Genomic DNA, 24,284 nt, shown 5'->3' with positions numbered 1-24,284 from the left:
AACAATATAGACAAAGCTGATTTCAGGAACAGTGTTATGAACTAAGGTATGGTTATGAACATTGAAGAGCCTAAAAAAAAATGGTACACCTGCTTAATATCACGCAGGGCTCCCGCGAGTACGCAAAAATGCTGCAACACGACGTGGCAGGGACTCGACAAATGCCTCAAGGGTGTCAATAAATCCGTAAGGGTACGAAAGGGGTGCAGATCTCTTCTGAACAGCACATTGAAATGCATCCCAGATATGCCCAATAATCCTCATTTGTGGGGATTTAGGGACCCAGCAGAAGTGTTTAAACCCAGAAGAGTGTTCCTGGAGTGACTCTGCAGCGCTTCTGGACGTGACGGGTGCCACACTTTCCTGCTGGAATTGCCCAAGTCCGTCGGAGTACGTTAGGGGATCATGAATGGACGCAGTTGATTAGACAGGAAGCTTACGTACGTGTCTCCTGTCAAAGTCGTATCTAGATGTATCAGGAGTCATATATCACTTCAACTGCGCACGTTCCATACTATTACAGAGCCTCCACCAGCTTAAACAGACCTCAGCTGACATGCAAGTCCTTTGATTCCTGAGGTTGTTACCGTACCCGTACACGTCCATCCGCTCGATAAAATTTGAAACGAGACTCGTCCGACCAGGCAACATGTTTGCAGTCGTTAACAGTTCAATGTTTTTTTTTTCATACTCCGCAAGCCACCTGACAGTGTGTGGCGGAGGGTACCTTGAGTACCTCTATCGGTTCTCCCTTCTATTCCAGTCTCGTATTGTTCGTGAAAAGAACAATGGTCTCTTCGCGAGATATACGTAGGAGGGAGCAATATACTGCTTGACTCTTCGGTGAAGGTATGTTCTCGAAACTTTGACAAAAGCCCGTACCGAGCTACTGAGCGTCTCTCCTGCAGAGTCTTCCACTGGAGTTTATCTATCATCTCCGTAAAGCTTTCGCGATTACTAAATGATCCTGTAACGAAGCGCGCTGCTCTCCGTTGGATCTTCTCTGTGTCTTCTATCAACCCTATCTGGTACGGATCCCACACTGCTGAGCAGTATTCAAGCAGTGGGCGAACAAGCGTACTGTAACCGGCTTCCTTTTTTTTCGGATTGCATTTCCTTAGGATTCTTCCAATGAATCTCAGTCTGGCATCTGCTTTACCGACGATCAACATTGTATAATCATTCCATTTTAAATCACTCCTAATGCGTACGCCCAGATAATTTATGGTATCAACTGCTTCCAGTAGCTGACCTGCTATTTTGTAGTTAAATGATAAAGGATCTATCTTTCTGTGTATTCGCAGCACATTACACTTGTCTACATTGAGATTCAATTGCCATTCCCTGCAGCAGGCGTCAATTCGCTGCAGATCCTCCTGCATTTCAGTACAATTTTCCATTGTTACAACCTCTCGATACACCACAGCATCAGCTGCAAAAAGCGTCAGTGAACTTCCTGTATATTGTGAATGTCGGTGTAGACGCGGCCATGCGAGGTGTAAAGCTTTGTGTCGTGCAATCATCAAGGGTAGACGGTTGGGTCTTCAGCTGCGAAAGCCCATGTCGATGAGGTTTCGTTCATATTTCGCAAGGTGACACTTGTTGATAGCCCAAAATTGAAATGTCTCCTTCAAATACGATTGTTGTGCCTCTGCGTTTAATTTGCAAGACCTTTTAGTTTTTGCATACAGCCATTGGTTTTCCTTATGATCTAAACGCTGTCCGCAGCTCGTGGTCGTGCGGTAGCGTTCTCGCTTCCCACGTCCGGGTTCCCGGGTTCAATTCCCGGCGGGGTCAGGGAATTTATCTGCCTCGTGATGACTGGCTGTTGTGTGCTGTCCTTAGGTTAGTTCGGTTTAAGTTCTAAGTTCTAGGGGACTGATGACAATAGATATTAAGTGCCATAGTGCTCAGAGCCATCTAAACGCGTTTTCAGAAATGGATGTTGTAACCTACCCCTCACTTACCGACCTTAATGACAGTGAAAAATGAAACCGCGTGTACCTAATGGGAATTTGGGAAAAGCAATCGTCACCGAAGTTAATTTGTCGGTAAAGAGGGAGGAAAGGTTTACATCTAAATGAAAGGAAAAATGCTAATGAAACTGGTGGAAATTAATTTTGAAAAGGGGTAAAGTTAATAAAGAAAGTAAATGTGCGGCCGTTACGTTAACAGTTAACTAGCGGTAATTAGATATTTAAGATTTGGGGGAAATTACGGTCGACAGTCCTAAGGACAATTACTATAGTAACTGAATAAGAAAGGTTATTACACATATAATTAGCACTAGAAGCGTCGCAACTGAAGGTTGACACGTGTAGTGTGAAAACTGAAAGTTTGTCAGAAGTAATAAATTTCGCTACATTGTGACTTAATTTAGCAAAATAATTAATAAAACCGGACAATCGAAAGTTAATTTAGCGACTGAAGTTAATAGTGAGCTTTCTTTCTGAAGCACATCGAAATTCAGTAAAATACGGTTAGTCTTGGACTACCTCAACAATCATTTCTAAAGCTACTTGAATCTACGCAATTTAGAAATAAGAGATTTAACTTTGAACTTGAATTAAATGATTCTGAACAATTAACAATAGTAAAATTAAGTACGTACCAAGCTGAGCTGCAGTCACAGGTAAGCTAAAATACGGTAACTAAACTCGCACTCTTAATTTGTGCCTGTATAATCCAAATATTGTAGCCAGCTATAAATACTTTAACTGAACTTTGAAATTAAAGCAGCGAAATTGAATTATATTACTTTAATGCAGGCGTTTGAATTTCAACGACACTCGGGTTCATTTCGGAAAAGGAAGGGACCCTGCTTGGCAATGCAATTGGGACAATGAGCAACAAACGTTCATGCTAAGTTGCTGTAATTTTGTGATGCAACAATTTTAAAAGTTTGAAAAGCTGAGGTCTGCCATACAGTTCCAAAACTTTACGTGCTTCCAGTCTTCCATGTTGGTTGATTGAAGGTTTGAAGCCGTCGATCGAGGAGGTGGCGACAGTCACTCATTGTCGGCCGTCGCTGTTGCAGAAGCTGGATGTTGGCGCGCCTTCTTCTCTACACGGTCACCAGACGAAACGGGCTCTTGATGTGCGCCAGATAATGCTTCCCGTTCGCGACACCATGTCAGAAACTATCATCGCAAGTCGAGCGCAATTACATGCTGCCAAACTCCGAAAGCTTGGCAACTCGCGGGAGCTTCACACAACACACCTGCTCCACTCGCTACTCCAGCTAGACTCCCTCTGCCCGCGGTCCACTAGGCAGAGTTAACACTACCAAAGATCCTAAACACTTAGGTTCTCCACACGACCTATCGATGTATTCGTTCGATAGCATAGTTTTCCCTAGGCCAGACCCAGCGTATAAATACAAATAATATTCACAAAACAAACCAACATAAATGCATAAATATATATATATACAAACAGTAAAACAATTACAATATATAAAGAGACAGAAATGTCATATCTTGAGGTAACAAACCAAGGAAAAAAATTATAGTACAATAGATGGAAATAGGAGGATATGCATTTCCGGCGTTACAATGTCAAAATAATATAGTCGTTCAAAAAGAGTGCTATATGGATTCTGAACGGGCTGTTGCTTTTGAACTGTAATGTAATTTTGAATGTATTTACTGAGCTGAACCGTTTCTGTTGCAATATTAACACTGTCTCAGTGCCAGCGAAGTCCGTATTTTGAATAGAAGGGGAGCAGCGGAGGGCCGGCAACCAATCCCTTTTTGACACACTGGACGGACACCTGGAGTTACGGTCTGTGGTGCGATATCAAATGACAGCAGGACCACTCTCGTGGTCATACCATGCACCCTCACTGTAAATTTGTACGTCAGTTTGTTGATTAGACCTGTTGCGCTGCTATTCATTATCAGCATTCCAGAGGCTGTTTCCCAACTAGCTAACGCTCCCCAAATACCGCTTTTGTAAACCAACGTGCTCTGCAGACAATCGACATGTTGCCTTGGCTTGCTCGATCACCAGATATGTCTGCAATTGAGCACATATAGGACATCTTCGGACGACAATTCCAGCGTCATCCACAAAAAAGCATTAACCGTCATTGTATTCACCGACCAAGAGCAAAAGCCATGGAATTCCATCCCACAAACTGACATCCGGCAGCTAGTTTCCATGCCTGCATTAAACATTCAGGCAGTTTGGCGGTTACACCCGTTATTAATGTACCAGAACTTCACATTTGCAATGGAGTATCTCGCATTTAGAATAACCTGAGATATTGCTATGCTAATCACTTAAATAGGTAACCTAGACAAATGTATTTCATATATTTCAGAAATTCCGTTACTCTACATTAGTTGTTTGTTGGTGTTGTGATTTTCTCCGCCAGTGTATTTAATGTTGCTGCCTCATTAAAGTAACCGTTACAATTAGAGAGAGAGAGAGAGAAAGGAAACATGGCATAAACATCTTTTTTGTGTATGAATCTGAGAGGTTAATTTTACTGATTATAATGGCGATGATGACGCATGTGGGAAAGTTATCCATTTTTTTAATGTAATGTGCACGCGTGTGAAATGAAATTTAATGACATAAAGAGTGAGAGAGATGAAATTCTGAAAAAAAAAATGGTTCAAATGGCTCTGAGCACTATGGGACTCAACATCTTAGGTCATAAATCCCATAGAACTTAGAACTACTTAAACCTAACTAACCTAAGGACATCACACACACCCATGCCCGAGGCAGGTTTCGAACCTGGGACCGTAGCAGTCCCGCGGTTCCAGACTGCAGCGCCACAACCGCTAGACCACCGTGGCCGGCGATGAAATTCTGAGACGGAATGTGTGTGTGTGTGTGTGTGTGTGTGTTCGTGCTTCATATTTGAAAATAGTGCCAATTATACCCTTTGCATCCTTTTTTGAATAAATACTTTTGAACACGGCAAAAATTCAGAATGATCAGACACTTTTGAGTACAGTCAAGATGACTACATTTTGAGTGTCTTTTTGATTTTAATGGCTGCTAAAATATTATGCTGTGATTCACTTTTTAATTTTAATAGGTGTGTAATACTAGGTTCTGATTGATCAATAGGGCAGTGGAGCGAAGCGAGAGGGTGAGGGACGTGATGTCAATACATTCAGGGTCATCAGTAATGTTATGAGGTCAAGGTCACTCATGACGTCATGCATTTGCCCCTGACATGTAACCATCTCAAATGTTGAAGGTCAAATTTGTCCCAGAAGGCTTACTGCAGTCCTACTTAAAAGATGATTGTGGAGGACGGATACCTGGTGTTTAAGGAACGTGGATTGCATGCACTTCAGTGATTACTGTGGAACCAATGGGTGTGTGATAAAGAACGGCTTGACAGAGTGATCACACAAGAGGCAAGTTTTCCAGACGAGGTAACTACATCAACAATATGCAAGTCCATTACTTCTTGAATGCCGTACGTCAATCAGCTCCTGACCGTGGGGATGGTGAATATCTCCAAAAGTTAAAATTTTAAATTAGGTACGACGTGGCTTGAACACAGACAGTTTCATGTGTGGATGCCACAACAAAATTCCGGTGCCTGATTTGGTCATTTTTCCATTCTTGTCATTTACTTTATTTATTTACGCTGGTTTGCTGCTTTTGTTCCATGCACTGCATATCCTCTTCATTATCAACTGATTGAATACTCAGATACATTCAAGTGATGTGACAGATATCAATCCTTTTCTCGAAAATGTCGTAAGAGAAAATTGTACTAATGAAAGTAACATAAGATCTGATCTGTGTCCAAAATAACAATGAGGCGCCGGCCAGTGTGGCCGAGCGGTTCTAGGCGCTTCAGTCTGGAACCGCGCGACCGCTACGATCGCTGGTTCGAATCCTGCCTCGGGAGTGGATGTGTGTGATGTCCTTCGGTTAGTTAGGATTAAGTTGTTCTAGTTTCTAAGGGACTGATTACCTCAGATGTTGAGTCCCATAGTGCTCAGAGCTATTTGAACCATTTCGAACAATGAGGCCACAGATTTAACATTACTAGACTTTAATAAAGCACATATTCTAGGAACGTATGTATACAGCCCACAAAAACATGTCAACTGACCGTTTTAGATAAGTAACTGAAGTGACTTGAAACGTACAAGAGAAACAGAAAGCAGCAGGTTGTCTGTGTGAAGGAGAAGTCGTAGTGCATGCAAGTATTATCAGGAGTACTATAGAGATAGATCCTTGGGTTTCAATTATACTTTTTGTATGTCAATGAAAATTGCCGGTACGGTTCTTCTGTAAATTTCTCTTCAGTGCCGATGACCTATGGCTTTACTTTTGCAACAGGGCTGAAAAAATCAGTAGTGCCGTCATTCAGATGAATGACGACTTGTCTAAAGTGTGCAGACGGATGCAATACCTGGGACAAAATCAAGATGCAATACGTAGCGCACAGCACCGTATGAGCAATAAAAAGTCTAGAAAGTTAGAAGAAATTATAAATGCTTGCTAATGTTAAGCCTGCGTTATTCGCTTGCACTTCCATAGCACTTTCTCATCCGTAAAATTAGGGTCTTCGCAGCCAGTCAATTAACGTCACTACTTATCATCGCATCATAACTTTAGAACAATCTCTCACTTATTTCATACCGTAGTTTTGTCCATCCATTAAAACTAAAATTCGCTCTTTACCCGATTAGTACTGTCCACATCAGCAACATGTAGCCGTACATTATTGGCTGAAATCAATAGCTAGCATCCTTTAAAACAGAACCAAAGGACTTTCGTCTCTTATCCTAACTTTTCTTCTCCAAAATTAACATCTGTCACCACGTCTCTCTTTCAAAATACTATCGGATGGATGAGATGTTGCTGCAGCAAATACTAACTCATTCTTCTGCCGTTTACTTTTCCATCACACATGTTTTTCGATATATCATGTCGTCCCCTTTTTTCTGCAGTTACCAGGAAGGTATTTATATATTAATGCTGGATTAATATTCGACTGATCTCAGATATCCAGAAATAGAACAGCTATTAACTGCAAAGAATGATGACGCAGCTGCGCGTCGGCTGAAACTAGCTTATACACTGCACCAAGAAGAAATGCAAATGATAAACGGGTATTCATTGGACAAATATATTATACTAGAACTGACATCTGATTACATTTTCACGCAATTTGGGTGCATAGATCCTGAGAAATCAGTACCCAGAACAACCATCTCTGGGCGTAGTAACGACCTAGATACGCCTGGACATTGAGTCAAACAGAGCTTGGATGGCGTGTACAGGTACAGCTGCCCATGCAACTTCAACACGACATCACAGTTCATCAAGAGTAGTGACTGGCGTATTGCGACGAGCCAGTTGCTCGGCCACCATTGACCAGACGTTTTCAGTTGGAGAGATATCTGGAGAACGTGCTGGCCAGGGCAGCAGTCGAACATTTTCTGTATCCAGAAAGGCCCATTCAGGACCTGCAACATACGGTCGTGCATTATCCTGCCGAAATGTAGGGTTTCGCAGGGATCGAATGAAGGGTAGAGCCACGGGTCGTAACACATCTGAAATGTAACTTCCACTGTTCAAAGTGCCGTCAAAGCGAACGAGAGGTGACCGAGACGTGTAACCAATGGCACCCCATACCATCACGCCGCGTTATACGCCAGTATGGCGATGACGAATACACGCTTCCAATGTGCGTTTACCGCGATGTCGCCAAACACGGATGCGGCCGCCATGATACTGGAAACAGAACCTGGGTTCATCCGAAAAAATTACGTTTGGCTAGTCGTGAACCCAGGTTCGTCGTTGGGTACACCATCACAGGCGCTCCTGTGTGTGTTGCAGCGTCAAGGGTAACCGCAGCCATGGTCTCCGAGGTGATAGTCCATGCTGCTGCAAACTTCGTCGAACTGTTCGTACAGATGGTTGTTGCCTTGCAAACGTCCTCCTCTGTTGACTCAGGGATCGAGACGTGGCTGCACGATCCGTCACAGACATGGAGATGAGATGCCTGTCATCTCGACTGCTAGTGATACGAGGACGTTCGGATCCTGCAAGACGTTCCGCATTACCCTCCTGAACCTACCGATTCCATATTCTGCTAACAGTCATTGGATCTCGATCAACGCGAGCAGCAATGTCGTGATACGATAAACCGCAATCCCGATAGCCTACAATCCAACATTTATCAAAGTCGGAAACGTGATGGTACGCATTTCTCTTCCTTACACGAGGTATCGCAACAAAGTTTCACCAGGAACGCCAGTAAACTGCTGTTTGTGTATGAGAAATCGGTTGGAAACATTCCTCTTGTCAGCACGTTGTAGGTATCGCCACCGGCGCGAACCTTGTGTGAATGCTCAGAAAAGCTAATCATTTGCATATCACAGCATCGTCTTCCTGTCTGTGTAATTTCGTGCCTGTAACAAGTCATTGTCGTGGTGTAGCAATTTTAATGGTCAGTGGTGTAGAAAACAATTAACAAATTGCTTTGGTTTACGAAAGAGCGTGAAACAGGCGATAACTACGAGAAACGCATGTTCCTGTTAGGAAATTTAATTACTAGAGGCCACTAGCGAGAAGTCATCTGCAAAGTGGGTACGTAATAAAGTAACATCTATAGATAATGGCAGAACTTTAAATGACGCCTCTACAGCTACAGTATACAAGCTATAACAACTTTCGTAATCACAACGCCATCATCGTCCTATCACCAGCATTATCATCGTCGTCAAATGAGTATCACCAATATCAGCAAACAGATCCATCACAAACATCTTAACTATCATGTTACCTGAGGACATTTGGTACAGAGCCGAGTGGAAGGTCTGAATCAGAGGTTCAAACGGTTCTACGACAGTTTATGCGGCACATCCCTCGACTTGCGCTGTAGGGCGATTGGTTTTCTGGTTCCGCTCAGTAGGTCAGGAGTCCACTACACGCAGGAGGCGGCAAAAGGGGTAGCAGGAGCTGTGTGGCGTGGACTGTGCCTTTTTTAGGTTAGAGAAACTCGAGATAATACAAAATGGTCTTCAGTCTCAAAGGTTGGACATCGAAAATAGGAAGAACATGTATACAGGAACCATCGATATAACAGTTGGAAATTGTCGTACCTGTGTTGGGAAAGTACCAGATCTCTAAGAGCTAATAGAAAGCACTGACGCTCAAATAGTTATAGGTACTGAAAGCTGGCTAAAGCCGGAGATAAGTTCAGCTGAAATCCTTGCGGAGAACTTAATGGTGTTCTGAAAGAATAGGCGAAACACAGATGGCAGTGGCGTGTTTGTTGCTGTTTCAATTATTTCATCTTGTAGTGAAATTTAAGCAAATAGTTCCTGTGAGTTGGTATGGCCAGGGATCCTTCTTGACAACCGGAATAAAATAATAACTGGATCCTTTTACCGATCTTTCATTTCAGATGATACCATTGCTGAAAGGTTCCAAGAAAACTTGAGTTTAATTTCAAACACGCACCAGATTCATAAAATTACATCTAGTGGTGACCTTAGTTTACTCTTGACACGCTGACAAAAATACATGTTTAAATCCGGAGGCACGCTTAAAACATCATTCGAAATTCTGCTATGCGCAACCTCTGAAAATCATTATGAGCTCTTGGTCCATAAGTCCATGTAAATAATAAACGGTTGTGAAAAGACACCTGACCTCTTAGCAACAACTAATCCTCAGCTATTAATGAGCATCAAAATGGATGACGTGATTAGTGAACACAGGGTGGTCGTAGCGAGATTGAATGTTGTAACCACCAAATCCTCCAAAAATAGACCAAAAATATACCTATGCAAAAAAGCAGATAAAAATTCATTTGACGCCTTCCTGAGACACAATCTCCACTCCTTTCAAATTAACAACGTAAGTGTATACCGAATATGGCTTAAATTCTATGAAATAGTATCGACAGAAACTGAGAGATTTATACAAGATAAATTAACGGATGACGCAGATGCTCCCCTTGGTACACAAAACGAGTCAGAACACTGTTGCAGAAGCTACGGAAAAAAGCATGCCAAACTTAAACGAAGGCATAATGTAGAAGATTAGCTATCTTTTGCAAGCTCGAAATTTAGCGTGGTCATCGCGAAATACTTATAATCGTTTCCACAACGAAACTTTGTCTCGAAACCTGGCAGAAAATCCAAAGAGATTCTGGTCGAATGTTAAGTATGTTAGGGGCAAGACGCAGTCAGTGCCTTCGCTGTGCGATAGCAGTCGAAATACTGCCGAAAATAGTGCTGCAAAAGCAGATTTACTAAACACAGCCCTTTAAATTTCCTTCACGAAAGAAGACGAAGTATTTATTCTAGAATTCGAATCGAGAAAAGCTGCCAGTATGAGTAACCTAGAAGTAGATATCCTCGGAGCAGTGAAACAACGTAAATCACTTAATAAAAGCAAGTCTTCTGGTCTAGACTGTATGTTCGTTAGGACTGTTTCAGAGTATGCTGATGCGATAGCTGCATGCTTAACAATCATATACGACCGCTAGCCCGACGAAAGATCCCCACACGAAGACTGGAAAGTTGCACAGGTCACACCAATGTTCACGAAATGCAGTATGAGTAATCTGCTAAATTACAATTACATTAAAGTCGGTATGCAGCACTACTTTGTAATATATATTATATTCGAACATTATGAATTATCTCGAAGAGAACGGCCAATTAACACACAGTCAACATGGATTTTGATAACATCTTTCTAGCGAAACATAACTAGTTCTTGACACACACACTAAGCGTTTAGTGCCACTGACAAGGGATCTCAAATTTATTCTATATTTACAGATTTCCAAAGGGCTTTTGCACCGCACCTAGCAAGCGGCTTGTAGCGAAATTGCGTGCTTATGGAATAGTGTCTCAGTTATGTGACTGGAATCGTGGTGTCCTGTCAGAGAGGTCACAGTTAATAGTAACTGACGGAAAGTCATCGACTAAAACCGAAGTGATTTCTGGCGTTCCCCAAGGTAGTGTTACGGGCTCTTTTTCGTTCCTTGTCTATACAGAAGACTTAAGTGACAATGTGAGCAACCGTCTTCAGTTGTTTTGCAGATGAAGTTTTCGTTTATCGTCTAGTAAACTCATCCGAAGATCAAAACAAGTTGCAAAACGATTTAGAAACTGTATCTGAATGGTGCATAAATTGGCAGTTGACCCTAAATAATGAAAAGTGTGAGGTCACTGACATGAATGCTAAAAGGTATTCGTTAAACGTCGGTTATCCGATGAATCAGTTCTATCTAAAGACCATAAATTCAAATAAACACAGAGGAATTACATTTACGAACGACGTAAATTGAAAAAAAAAATATAGAAAATGTTGTGGTGAAGGCGAGCCAAAGACTGCGTTCTATTGGCAGAAGACTTAGAAAATGTAACAGATCTATTAAAGATACTGTCTACTCTACGCTTGTCCTTCCTCTTTCAGAAAACCGCTGCGCGGGGTGGGATTCTTACCAGATAGGACTGACTGACTACATCGAAAAAGTTGAAAGAAGGGCAACACATTTTGTATTATAGTGAAATAGGGTAGAGAGCTTCACTGAAATGATACAGGATTTGGGATGAACGTCATTAAAACAAAGGTATTTTTCGTTGCGGAGGAATGTTCTCGCGAAATTCCAATCAGCAACTTTCTCCTCCCAATGCGAAAAATATTTTGTTGACGCCGACCTACATAGGGAGAAACGATCACCATAATAAAATAACGGAGATAACATCTCGCAAGGAAAGATATAGGTGGTCGCTCTTTCCGCGCGCTTTACGAGATTGGAATAATACAGAATTGTAAAGACAGTTCGTTAAAGCCCCTGCCAAGCACTTACCTGTGATATGCAGAGTGTCCCTGTAGATGTTGATGCAATGCAATACAATATCTCACTTTACCAGAACCACGATTACAACTTTATCTGTATACTCCTGATTCAGGTTGGTCTTCCTGTTTTCGTTGAGACTGACGTTTTACCTGTTTGAAATAACAAAAATCGCCACATAGGTGTCGTCATGTTAGATGAATGTACACTGCCATTTATGAAAAGTGGAACACCGAGAAGGAATTACCCGAATAGCGCCACACTTTGTGGAAGTGGCGACGGGTGTGCAAGCAATACGTGATACGTTTTGCAGCGAGATAGGGTACACGTGGGCCGAGCAGAGCCCTCTCGTGTCGGTCCGACAGGGTCGGTGTTACGCGTACTGTAGTCGGTGCAGAGCTGTCACACGAGGTGGAAACAATACAGTGATTGACAGTATGCCTCGTCGACGTCAAAGAGAGCCGTATCGGCATGCGAGCGAGTTCGAACGGGACAGAATAATTGGTCTCCGGGAAACGGGGTTGTCATACCGCGACATTTCGGCTCGCACAGGGCATACTGCTACGACAGTGGCGCGTGTATGGAGGCAGTGGATAGAGAGTGGTCGATTGCAGCGACAAGCGGGAACTGGACCACGGAACACGACCACAGCACGGGATGACCGTCATCTGGTCCGCATGGCAATTACGGAACGTACAGCGTCATCCACGCTGTCGGCTCGACGCTGGAGCATTGCAACAGGTGTGAACATGTCGGCATCGCTGGTTCGTCGCGGTCTGCTGCAGGTTGGACTGGTTGCACGCATGCCACTACGTCGGCTTCCATTGTCCAGAGACCACAAGCTCCTCCGACTGCAATTGGCACGTGAATACCGTCACTGGAGTGCTGCGTGGCAACATGTAATCTTATCGGATGAATCCCGCTTCAACGTGTCCTACAGTATTGGACCGTCTACGTGTCCGGTGGTACCGTGGTGAGCCCAGTCTGGTGGACTTCACTGTGGAGAGGCATAGCGGACAAACACCAGGTGTGATGGTTTGGGGTCCCATTGGTTGCAGCAACTGATCTCGCCTCGTATGTATTGCGGGCACTTTGAACAGCAACCGGTACCTAACGGAGGTTGTGGAGCTTGAGGTACTCCCCCGCTTGAAGCATCTCCACAGGCCGCATTTCAACAGGACAATGCCCAGCCACGTATTGAAAAGAATGTACAGGCCTTCTTCGAAGAGCGACGGGTACCATTGCTTCCCCGGGCCTACACGTTCGCCAGACATATCGCCCATTGAACGTGTCTGGGATATGGTTTGTCGGCACCTGGTGCGTCACGGTCCTCCAGTAACTGGTGTCACTGCTTTGTGGGCTCGGATACAGACTGCGTGGGGGGAAATTCCTTAGGAACGTATTCAGAGCATTATTGATTCAACGTCACGGCATATAGTACCTCTAATTGCAGCGCATGGTGGCCACACGAAATACTGAATAGTAGGGCTCAAAGGACATGTACAGATTTGAAAAGGTAATCATTTGGCACTTATCATGTACCTAACATGTGGTATTAAATTAATTGAATTCATACGTATCCTTCTTGGTGCTGCAGTTACCACAAACGGTAGTGTATAAGCTCAGCTAATTAGAGATTAAACCAAATGTTCTCATTTTGGAACATGTACCTACATCTGGGTGAATATTAAGAACCCTTTTAATGATTGCAGAATTAGATGTTAATACAATTGCCACAATCGGTCACTTGATTTCAGTTATCAGATTAACACCCATAATTATGTTACAACGCGGAATATGTCATCTTCTGATGGTCAATGGCAATGCAGTTTTTTAAATATGTCTGCTCCTATAATTGATCCTCCTACCGTAAGGAAATAGAGAATGAATGTTAGTTTTGGGTGAAATTTGTAACCAAATGAGTGGAATGAAGTTGAAAGATATATAGAAATAATTCGATATCATTTTTGGTGGGAAGTGATGGTAGAGAGTAACATGGAACCTAGAATCAATAAAAAGCTATGAACGTACAATAGTGAACGTTGTTCGATCTATACGATTTTGCAAAGCAATAACGTGTATGTACTTAAGTATCAGGAGAAAGTAAGTCGTTATCAGGAGAAAGAAAACTGGCTTTCTACGGATTGGGGCGTGCACTGTCAGATCCCTTAATCGGGCAGGTAGGTAAGAAAATTTAAAAAGGGAAATGGATAGGTTAAAGTTAGATATAGTAGGAATTAGTCAAGTTCGGTGGCTGGAGGAACAATGATTCATGTTAAGGTGAATACAGGGTTATAAATACAAAATCAAATAGGGGCGATGCAGGAGTACCTTTAAAAATGTATAAAAATAGGAGTGCGGGTTAGCAACTACAAACAGCATAGTGAACGCATTATTGTGGCCAAGACAGACACGAAGCCCTCGCCTACCACAGTAGTACAAGTTTATATGCCAACTAGCTCCGCAGATGACGAAGAGATTGGTGGAATGTATGATTAGATAAAAGAAATTATTCAGATAGTAAAGGGAGACAAAAATTTAATAGTCATGGGTGCCTGGAATTCGATAGTAGGAAAAGGGAGAGAAGGAAATGGGGGTAAGAAATAAAAGAGGAAGCCGCCAGGTAGAATTTTGAACAGAGCATAAATTAATCATAACCTACACTTGGTTCAAGAATCATGAAAGAAGGTTGTATACATGCAAGAGACCTGGAGATACTGGAATGATTCACATAGATTTACATATTAGTAAGACAGAGATTTAGGCACCAGGTTTTAAATTGTAAGACATTTCGAGGGGCAGACGTGGACTCTCACCATAATCCATTGGTTATGAACTGTAGATTAAACTGAAGAAACTGCAGAGAGGTGGGAATTTAAGGAGATGGGATCCTGATAAACAGACAGAACCAGAGGTTGTACAGAGTTTCAGGGACAGCACTAGGGTAAGATTGATAGGAATGGGGGAAACAGATACAGTAGAAGAAGAATGGGTAGCTTTGAGGGATGAAGTAGTGAAGGCAGCAGAGGATCAAGTAGGTAAAAAGACGAGGGCTAGTAGAAATCCTTGGGTAACAGAAGAAATATTGAATTTAATTGATGAAAGGAGAAAATATAAAAATGCAGTAAATGAAGCAGGCAAAAAGGAATACAAACGTCTCAAAAATGAGATCGACAGGAAGTGCAAAATGGCTAAGCAGGGATGGCTAGAGGACAAATGTAAGGATGTAGAGGCTTATCTCACTAGGGGTAAGATAGATACTGCCTACAGGAAAATTAAAGAGACCTTTGGAGATAAGAGAACCACTTGTATGAACATCAAGAGCTCCGATGGAAACCCAGTTCTAAGCAAAGACGGGAAAGCAGAAAGGTGGAAGGAGTATATATAGGGTCTATACAAGGGCGATGTACTTGAGGACAATGTTATGGAAATAGAAGAGGATGTAGATGAAGATGAAGTGAGAGATATGATATTGCTATAAGAGTTTGACAAAGCTCTGAAAGACCTAAGTCGAAACAAGGCCCCAGGAACAGACAACATTCCATTTTAACTACTGAAAGCATTGGGAGGGTCACCCCTGGTGAGCAACATGTATGAGAAAGGCGAAATACCCCCAGACTTCAAGAAGAATATAATAAATCCAATCCCAAAGAAAGAAGGTGTTGACAGATATGAAAATTACCAAACTATCAGTTTAATAAGTCATGGCTGCAAAATACTGACACAAATTCTTTACAGACGAATGGAAAAACTGGTAGAAGATGACCTCAGGGAAGATCAGTTTGGATTCCGTAGAAATGTAGGAACACATGAGGCAATACTAACCCTACGACTTATCTCAGAAGATGAAATTAAGGAAAGGCAAACCTACGTTTCTAGCATTGGTAGACATAGAGAAAGCTTTTGACAATGTTGACTGTAATTCTTTCAAATTCTGTAGGTGCAGGGATAAAATAGAGAGAGCGAAAGGATATTTAAAATTTGTACAGAAATCAGGTGGCAGTTATAAGAGTCGAGGGGAATGAGGGGGAAGCAGAGGCTGGGAAGGGAGTGAGACAGGGCTGTTACCTATCCCCAATGTTACTTAATCTGTATATTGAGCAAGCAGTAAAGGAAACAAAAGAAAAATTCGGAGTAAGAACTGAAAACCATGGAGAAGAAACAAAAACTTTGAGGTAATTCTGTCATGGGTAGCAAAGACCTGGAGGAGCAGTTGATCAGAATGGACTTGTCTTGAAAGGAGGATATAAGATGAACATCCAAAAATTCAAAACTAGGGTAATGGAATGTAGCCCAATTAAGTCAGGTGATACTGAGGGAATTAGATTAGGAAATGGGACACTTAAAGAAGTAGTTGATTTTTGCTATTTGGGAAGCAAAATAACTGATGGTCGATGTAGAGAGGATGTTAAATGTAGACTGGCAATGATAAAGAAAGCGTTTCTGAAGAAGAGAAATTTGTTAACATCGAATATAGATTTAAGTGTCACGAAGTCGTTTCTGAAAGTATTTGTATGCGGTGTAGCCATGTATGGAAGTGACACATGGACGATAAATAGTTTGGACAAGAAGAGAATAGATGCTTTCGAAATGTGGTGCTGCAGAAGAATGCTGATAGGTAGATCACATAACTAATGCGGAGGTATTGAATAGGATTGTGGAGAAGAGAAATTTGTGGCACATCTTGACTAGAAGAAGGGATCGGTTTGTAGGACATGTTATAAGGCATCAAGAGATCACCAATGTAGTATTGGAGGGCAGCATGGAGGGTAAAAATCTCAGAGGGACAGCAAGAGATGAATACACTAAGCAGATTCAGATGGATGTAGGTTGCAGTAGGTACTTGGAGACGAAGAAGCTTGCACAGGTCAGAGTAGCACGGAGAGCTGCATCAAACCAGTCCGTGGACTGAAGACCACAACCACAACAACTTAAGTATTCTTCTATAAAGCTGTTTACATTTGATTTGAAGCGTTACCCAGATGATACTAGTTATGGATGGTGCGTAAATAATAAGTGAAACAAACAGTTAGCTGTGATCATTGTATTAGTACCTAGAACTCAATATACTTTCGTGCTGACTACAGTGAAAGATATTTTTCTTTGAGCCATATGTCTTCTGACTGGTTTGATGCGGCCCACCGCGAATATGTGTCCTGTGCCAACCTCTTCATCCCAGAGTGGCACGTAAACGTGTGTCCTCAATTACTTGCTGGATGTATTCCAATCTATGTTTTCCCCAACAGTTTTGCCTTCTACAGCTCTCTCCAATAACATTGATGTTATTCCCTCATGTCTCACCAGATGTAAATTCATGAAGGATAAAAATAGCAGTTGTGTTAATTTTTAATTATAGTTAAAATTACTTATATAATCTTACGACAATGTCTGATACTGTGTAAGCAGCTAGACCGTGGATCTAAGAAGGTCAAAACTAATGCTTCGTCTAACTCAGTGGTCGTCAACCTCTTTTACCCAGGAACCTATACTGACACTGTGGGACGCCACTTGGGGCTCCTTATGTACCAATTACGATTATTATTAATTGATACCCTTGGCAAACTAGCATGCTGTAAGTCTCCAATAGACTAACTACAGTAAGAAAGCGGTAAATTGCCTGCCGACCTGAAGTACTGATACTGAAATGTCAATCACATTCGGAGTGTTTCTCGTCGACTGCCATGCTTTAGGTTGATGCCAAGCTCAGTGACCTCCAAGTTGTTACCCTGTAATTTCAGGACGAGATGTTGTTGTATTGTTTGTGTGAGAGGATGATTAACTGCTTCGCTTTCGCTTTCGCTTACGCCACAGTCCCGCAGCGATTGCAGGGTCGGCGTGGTTACAAGGGATTTGGCAATGTTAGTTTTAGGTATGGCCAGATGCCATTCCTACCGCCACCTCGTACCCCCCCCCCCCCCCCCCGGGATGGAATCAGTGTACCCCAACTGTCTTCGTCTAGTGTAAGTCGTGAAATAGTGCGGACGTGTTTCAAATGTCTGCGAGGCGTGTAACGGAGGCGGAACGTGGGGACCAGCCCGGTATTCACCTATCGGGATGTGGAAAACCGCCTAAAAATCACATCTAGGCTGGCCGGCACACCGGACTTCGTCGTTAATCCGCCGGGAGGATTGTATCCGGGGCCGGCGCGCCTACCCGTGTCCAGGAAGCAGCGCGTTAGCGCTCTCGGCTATCCTGGTGGGTTGGATAATTAACTGATTGACAACAGTATATTTGCATATATTTATATGCATTATGCAATATGAGGCACAATTAGAGACATTTACTAATTATTTTGAGCGCCATTTTCCTTTTACTTGTTGAGTTGTATTACAGAGTTTTGAATAATTTAATGTTACTTTCCTCAAGTAGGTGCCGCTTTTGAAGGGACCATCTCTATAATGTGCAGTCGCGAATCCATGGTACTTAGCTTGAAATTTATATCACAGCAGCTGATCGGTACGAGTCGTCCACGCACGTGAGTTGTCAGTCCTGAAGGAAGACTAACTGTAGAATTGAAACTTCCTGGCAGATTAAAACTGTGTGCCCGACCGAGACTCGAACTCGGGACCTTTGCCTTTCGCGGGCAAGTGCTCTACCAACTGAGCTAGCGAAGCAGGACTCACGCCCGGTACTCACAGTTTTACTTCTGCCAGTACCTCGTCTCCTACCTTCCTGCAAAGTTCGCAGGAGAGCTTCTGTAAAGTTTGGAAGGTAGGAGACGAGGTACTGGCAGATGTAAAACTGTGAGTACCGGGCGTGAGTCGTGCTTCGGTAGCTCAGACGGTAGAGCACTTGCCCACGAAAGGCAAAGATCCGGAGTTCGAGTCTCGGTTGGTCACACAGTTTTAATCTCCCAGGATGTTTCACATCAGCGCACACTCCGCTGCAGAGTCAATATATCATTCTGGGAACTATAAAATTATCCCACTCTCGCACTCTGCAAACATACAGTGGCTGCACTACTTACTCCTCTACCCCTGAAGTTAAGTTGCCAACCTGATTTAGCTCCGATCGTCAATTAAAATTAAGAATTTTTAAAATACTACTGTATCTGTAAGTAATTTTGTTACAGAGTAGGAAATCTACACTATTAAGAAACTTTTAATGGTAGTTGACATTTTTCGAGTGGTCTGTTAGTTGCTAGATGTATATTATTATAAAATACGGCTGAGAACCACCGCTGGTCTAACTCAGTAGCCTTCAGATAACAAAAGACTCTAGGAATATACTCCATCACAATGAAGTGTGGCTTCCTATCCGTTAGCGTCTGATATTATACATGTGAGTAAGTGCCATAGCGTAACAGAATCGCATTCTGTCCATACTAATCGCGTAATAATGTTGTTGTGGTTAATTTCACGACATCTGCCGAGAAAGGTATTTTTATTTAAATGGCTACGCTTGTAAGCGCCTCCCGTACTTAATCTGTGTAATGTTATTTCCGAATGTTGTAGGTATAAGGAATAAAAGCGTGCGTGGTGCCTATGTATATCCACCAACGTTAAACTATAGCACGACAAAATTTATATCTGTCTCTCACATTTCGACAATGCACAGTCTGTAACATTTCAACGTACACACAGCGAGTGTTAACTAGGTATGTAGCAAAGCCAGTTCTGAATAACGTGTAACTGATTGGAAATACTCTCTTCTATTCTCTGTAAATTCCTGAATGAAAATAACGAACTGCCCTTTACATTTGCTAACTGTTACTCGTTCGTGTGTAGCCAGAACTAATTCCTGACTGGCCACAGTTGTACGGGTAACTGCAGAATATTTTTTGTGACGCAGTACTGCCACGAAGTTTATAAGTTCTGGCGTCGACCTATCGGTAAACACGTTTTTAAACGGGAAGCACAGTTCATCTTAGTAAAGTTACTGAAGATCCCCAGTGATACAGTCACAAATGTCTTGGCAGTAATTCATGTTTATGTTTACTTAATCGCTTTGTAGCAAATACAGTACACATCTATAAAAATACTTTTACCCAATTCATCAGAGTATTCACATCACATTGCAATACAGTATTAGTAGAAACTTTTCAACTTTCCATGGAAAACGATTTACCTGTCGGTATGGTCTTGTCAACTCACCCGTTTCCTTGTACACGCTGACTGGCTCGTTACCATGCTGGCCACAAAGATCAGCTTCGGCGACAAAGACCCACTCAAAATACAAGCGCCTACACACTGCTGAAATATTCAGATATTCCCTAAGATTGGATGACAGGAAACACGCTCTTCCGCGCTAAACGTTTAACACGTTATCGTCACGTGATAACAAGTCCAAACAAGCTCGTTGATTAAGAACACTAATGTAGAACCAGAACAGGACCTACGCCTGGACGGAATGTGCTGCTATTTATACAAACATCGGCTATTCCAAACTTTACAAATATTACAAACGTAACTATCGAGAAGTTTGCAGAAATGATAAAAGCTAAATCACAAATAAGTGATTGTGGTCGTGTTTGAAATGGCAACGCGCGGAACGCCAGCCAACGAAGTTAAACGCTGCTCTCAATGTTCATCTGTATAACAACGCTCTCAGATGACTGAGTTGTTATCGTATTATCACATCCTCTTCACTATGATGTGTATTGAAGGTAGCGCTATCTCATTGAATTTTGAAAATATAGTAACACATTCAGGTCATGGGAGAGGGGAGCGGGAGGTTTACCTGGGGTCCTCACACCGTACAGGGAATCAGAATGCCATACACTAAAGGAAATTGCTAAAAGTTATTTCTAAAGCTTATTAAAACGATCGTAAGGCTGTATGGTTATGAAATTCAGATACAATACCATAGAAAATTTACTTAAGTATCTAGACACGAAAATCTGAGCACTTAAATTCTGCGTCTGAATTCCACAAATGAATTTCTATGGATAAAAAACGACAGAAAAATAAAAAGTATGAAAGAAGGTACGAATATCTGCCGTTGTCTCCTATTTTTGTTTATATTTAACAATTTGGATACTGCACACTTACGCCTCACGATCAGACGTACAGACGAACTGCACTGAGTGTGGGGTATGGTCGCTGTACCAGTTGGTCAGTTGTTCGATCTCCATGTGTATTCTAGCACCTCGTCGGTTTATCATAGCTGATGACGTAAGCGGAGGAAACTGAAAGCATTATGTCTATGCCTGTGTCCTCTGCATAGGTTATTCTCTACAAAACAAGTTAGAGGCCTGTAGTGGTTGCCTTACAATACACTGAAATGCTGAAAACAGAATCAAGTTATGAATTAATAAAAGAGACGCGGAAAATTATTTCAAACGTGGACAATTCAGCTGTAAGTTTCTCCCCTGCACTCGGTATTCATCTTAGTAGAAAAGATAGAGGAGAAGACCAAATTATCATTGACATGAACAACACTTCCAATAATTTAAATATTATAGTCATATAACTGTGCATTGTAGCTTACAAGGTAAGAAATACTGCCATGCTGACTATGGCATTTTTGATAATGTTGGGACAATTCATTGGTTGGTAGTCGCTGATTTAATCTTCTTTGTTTTACTTTGTCTTTCTTGTTACTTCGTTTCACATGCTTCACATGAAGAGCTTCTTTGCTTGTTAAGGGAAAACATAGCATACTTGAAGTAAATGCAAATGGTACAGACTGCTATTGATTACTAAGTATCTTAGTACATTTGTGGCTTGCTGTCAGTGCATATTAGCGGGAGAATACCTTATGGCAGAGAAAGCGTTTCTACACACTAATATACGGCGCTGAACAGCTACAGAGGTAATAAATAAAATTTTAATCATTTATTTTAGTAAATAACAGGCTCTTTTAACTGATTTTGGCAACAGAAATATCAGCCATATGTCCTGTTTAATTACGAATCAGTTTTCCTGGCATTTGTACTGTATAAAATCTTATAATCTCTCAGAACCTATTTTCTCAATGTTAGGAGAACCATTGCAGAAATCTGTAATTTACTAAGTAATTACGTAATAATAGTTGAAACTGCCACCACCATATTGTGAATGTTATACGTCGACGTGTCATACACGGTATTACATCGCACTAACACATTAGGTGGAATGATAAGGCATGAAACGAGAAGTTTCCCATACAATCAGCGAGGAGCGGACCACGTGGAAAAATAGACTAAAACGTGGGACAGGATAACAGGACATGTGTTAAGACACAAAGGTATAACTTCCACGGTACTTAGGAGGTATAGAGATGAAAAAAATCTGTAGATGAAGGCTGAGCTTGGAGTATATCCAACAAATAAATGCGGGGGTTGTGTGCAAAGATAACGAGGTCGGTACGGGAGTGGAATTCACGGTAAACCGCATCTAATAAGTCAGAAAATTGATGAAATAATAAAATACATACATAAAGTGAAAATGGTAGCTAAGCTTTGGTACTATAAATGTTTGCTACAGCGAATTAGCAGTAGTTTTAAAACTCTTGCATTTGTAGCTACGAAAAATAACATCGTGCCCAACTGTGTCTAACATGTTTTAACTGTAACTAATTATCACTACCGTACTATCACACTACCAGATCAAATAACTAAATGGCTACACAGATTCGCGACACTGGCTAGCACTCTTCTCCAACTTAGCTTTGACTGGGCAACAAAACCAGCAAATTTATTAACTCTCTGAACGTACTGGCAGAGCTTGAGAATTTACACCAACATAGCCTATGTTGAACTGATATCTTAATAATAATTTAAGCAGAAGTATAGCTGTCGTAGGTGCAGTCCCTGTTAGTGAAATAATTGCAAATAGGAACCTTTTGCTCCTGACACATTACCCAGGATTTTCCTACATAATTCTCAGTTCCTCCACAAAATATGTTAACTTTTCTCTAACCAATATGATTTTATTTCTCTTCTTTTATTCTCCTTACCTCTCCTCCATCTCACTGCACTGGTCGTTCGTTTCAGCACTGATACGACCGCGTTTCAGCAGGTAATAAAAATGTGAACGCTGGAAAGCGAACGGCTACTATAATCAGGAATATAATCATAAAGAGCGAAGGGATGGAAAGTAGTGATATTGTGCAGCGCTAGGTGGTGAGGCAATCAGTACGGTGGAAACGAGCTTCTCAGGCATGGTAATCAAGAGTGAGAAATAAGATTCGAAAGGCGGATGTGGGGTAATGGGAAGGGCATGACAATGTGAGAGCGAAGCGCACGGTGAACCCACCAGGAGCAGTTAGTAATGGGTAGTTGTCCCAGCCCCGGAAGATGCCAAAGAAACGGGAAAGAGCAAAATGATTAATCGAAATAAAGCTGCTCTTCAGAAAAAAAAAAATTAAAATCTTCCGCGTGGCAGGTGCCCTCCTATACTTGCCGCTGCTTTCCTCGCTCTTTCCGTTCCTTTGCTCTTCTTTGCTTAGCTGAGGACGGTAGAAGGCACTTCAGCATCAGAAATTTCGCTGCGAGAGAATTAACGAACTGTAAACTGAGATAAATGGCATTCTCTAATTTAGCCAGTTCAACATGAGCGCTGAAAGCCACTTCTTTGGACGCTTTAACCTCTCCCTAACGTCAAATCCTTGCTTGCTCCTCTTATTTTCTCCCTTTTTCCGGTTCCTTCTCTGAAGAAGATAACAATACCAATCACCTTTTGATTATGTCGGAGTAAACTGTGATTGTTTACAACGTACCACAGTGGTGCAACTGAAGACGGAGCGAATAAATTGATATACCCGTAGAACACTTGGGTATTATCAAGCTGGTAAACAACCGGTAATTCGCCGAAGCAATGGCGCACGCGCAATGCACTTGATTTTGGCTACATTGTTGCACTAACCGAATGTTAAACTGACGTTTGTTCAAACTTCACTTCAACTTTACCTGCAAAGAACTAGCAATTAAATAGTTTTTTTTCCTTTTTCTTCCGTTGTTAACAGATATTTACTCCCCTCATACATCCGTGCATATTATGAGAGCTATCCTCAAAGTACATTACGTTTTGGAATTAAAAATAAATAAAGTATTGGAAATTTTTTTTATTATATACAGATGAAAGCTATACTTAAATACTACTTTTCTACATAGTTGCCATTTACATTAAGGCACTTATCGTAGCGATGGACGAGCTTGGAAATACCTTCGTCGTAAAATTCGGCCGCCTGCGCCTTCAGCCACGTGGTTAATCAGTAGCCCGGTAGAACTACGATTTTTGTGGATATCCTGGAAAGAGGCACTACAATAAACTCTCAAAGGTATTGCCAAACTCTGCACAACCTCAGAAGAGCAATACAAAACAAACGCAGGGGAAAGTTGGGCTGAAAGATCTTGCTGATTCACATACAACGCCCGGGCCCACACGGCAAATGCCACTCGTGAAGTTCTCGAATCTTTTAAGTGGGAGCAGTTTCCTCATCCGCCGTACAGTCCCGACCTGGCACCGAGCGACTTCCACTTATTCCCAGCAATGATGAAGTGGTTGGCTATGCAGCGTTTTGATGACGACGCACAGCTTCAAGAAGAGGT

This window comes from Schistocerca cancellata, unplaced genomic scaffold, assembly GCF_023864275.1.
Source record: "Schistocerca cancellata isolate TAMUIC-IGC-003103 unplaced genomic scaffold, iqSchCanc2.1 HiC_scaffold_754, whole genome shotgun sequence".
NCBI classification, from domain to species: Eukaryota; Metazoa; Arthropoda; class Insecta; order Orthoptera; family Acrididae; genus Schistocerca; species Schistocerca cancellata.
Note: the sequence above shows the minus strand (reverse complement) of the source record.